A 2,882-nucleotide genomic window follows, 5' to 3' on the forward strand; every position below is an offset into this window, starting at 1 on the left:
GGACTAGTCCATTCTATCCATATTATACAGTGATATCAGGGGGACTAGTCCATTCTATCCATATTATACAGTGATATTAGGAGGACTAGTCCATTCTATCCATATTATACAGTGATATTAGGAGGACTAGTCCATTCTATCCATATTATACAGTGATATTAGGGGGACTAGTCCATTCTATCCATATTATACAGTGATATTAGGGGAGGACTAGTCCATTCTATCCATATTATACAGTGATATTAGGGGAGGACTAGTCCATTCTATCCATATTATACAGTGATATTAGGAGGACTAGTCCATTCTATCCATATTATACAGTGATATTAGGACTAGTCCATTCTATCCATATTATACAGTGATATTAGGACTAGTCCATTCTATCCATATTATACAGTGATATTAGGACTAGTCCATTATATCCATATTATACAGTGATATTAGGAGGACTAGTCCATTATATCCATATTATACAGTGATATTAGGAGGACTAGTCCATTATATCCATATTATACAGTGATATTAGGAGGACTAGTCCATTCTATCCATATTATACAGTGATATTAGGACTAGTCCATTCTATCCATATTATACAGTGATATTAGGACTAGTCCATTCTATCCATATTATACAGTGATATTAGGAGGACTAGTCCATTATATCCATATTATACAGTGATATTAGGAGGACTAGTCCATTATATCCATATTATACAGTGATATTAGGGGGACTAGTCCATTATATCCATATTATACAGTGATATTAGGACTAGTCCATTCTATCCATATTATACAGTGATATTAGGAGGACTAGTCCATTCTATCCATATTATACAGTGATATTAGGAGGACTAGTCCATTATATCCATATTATACAGTGATATTAGGACTAGTCCATTCTATCCATATTATACAGTGATATTAGGAGGACTAGTCCATTCTATCCATATTATACAGTGATATTAGGAGGACTAGTCCATTATATCCATATTATACAGTGATATTAGGACTAGTCCATTCTATCCATATTATACAGTGATATTAGGAGGACTAGTCCATTCTATCCATATTATACAGTGATATTAGGAGGACTAGTCCATTATATCCATATTATACAGTGATATTAGGGGGGACTAGTCCATTATATCCATATTATACAGTGATATTAGGGAGGACTAGTCCATTATATCCATATTATACAGTGATATTAGGAGGACTAGTCCATTCTATCCATATTATACAGTGATATCAGGGGGACTAGTCCATTCTATCCATATTATACAGTGATATCAGGGGGACTAGTCCATTCTATCCATATTATACAGTGATATCAGGAGGACTAGTCCATTATATCCATATTATACAGTGATATCAGGAGGACTAGTCCATTCTATCCATATTATACAGTGATATCAGGGGGACTAGTCCATTCTATCCATATTATACAGTGATATCAGGAGGACTAGTCCATTATATCCATATTATACAGTGATATTAGGAGGACTAGTCCATTATATCCATATTATACAGTGATATTAGGAGGACTAGTCCATTCTATCCATATTATACAGTGATATCAGGGGGACTAGTCCATTCTATCCATATTATACAGTGATATCAGGGGGACTAGTCCATTCTATCCATATTATACAGTGATATCAGGAGGACTAGTCCATTATATCCATATTATACAGTGATATTAGGAGGACTAGTCCATTATATCCATATTATACAGTGATATTAGGAGGACTAGTCCATTCTATCCATATTATACAGTGATATTAGGAGGACTAGTCCATTCTATCCATATTATACAGTGATATTAGGGAGGACTAGTCCATTCTATCCATATTATACAGTGATATCAGGGGGACTAGTCCATTCTATCCATATTATACAGTGATATTAGGGGAGGACTAGTCCATTCTATCCATATTATACAGTGATATTAGGAGGACTAGTCCATTCTATCCATATTATACAGTGATATCAGGAGGACTAGTCCATTCTATCCATATTATACAGTGATATCAGGGGGACTAGTCCATTCTATCCATATTATACAGTGATATTAGGAGGACTAGTCCATTCTATCCATATTATACAGTGATATTAGGAGGACTAGTCCATTCTATCCATATTATACAGTGATATTAGGGGGACTAGTCCATTCTATCCATATTATACAGTGATATTAGGGGAGGACTAGTCCATTCTATCCATATTATACAGTGATATTAGGAGGACTAGTCCATTCTATCCATATTATACAGTGATATTAGGACTAGTCCATTCTATCCATATTATACAGTGATATTAGGACTAGTCCATTCTATCCATATTATACAGTGATATTAGGACTAGTCCATTATATCCATATTATACAGTGATATTAGGAGGACTAGTCCATTATATCCATATTATACAGTGATATTAGGAGGACTAGTCCATTATATCCATATTATACAGTGATATTAGGAGGACTAGTCCATTCTATCCATATTATACAGTGATATTAGGACTAGTCCATTCTATCCATATTATACAGTGATATTAGGACTAGTCCATTATATCCATATTATACAGTGATATTAGGAGGACTAGTCCATTCTATCCATATTATACAGTGATATTAGGACTAGTCCATTCTATCCATATTATACAGTGATATTAGGACTAGTCCATTATATCCATATTATACAGTGATATTAGGAGGACTAGTCCATTATATCCATATTATACAGTGATATTAAAGGGAAAAACATGGCTGGTTCCCATCTGCGCCCTTTAACCAATCCTGCTGGGTTTCCATCCTCTGCGCCGAGACACTGGACTGGGGACAGAAACCCGGCAGTAAGTTTTCAAGTGAATGGGTTTGAAAAC

Source organism: Leptodactylus fuscus, chromosome 5 (genome assembly GCF_031893055.1).
Source record: "Leptodactylus fuscus isolate aLepFus1 chromosome 5, aLepFus1.hap2, whole genome shotgun sequence".
Taxonomy (NCBI): domain Eukaryota; kingdom Metazoa; phylum Chordata; class Amphibia; order Anura; family Leptodactylidae; genus Leptodactylus; species Leptodactylus fuscus.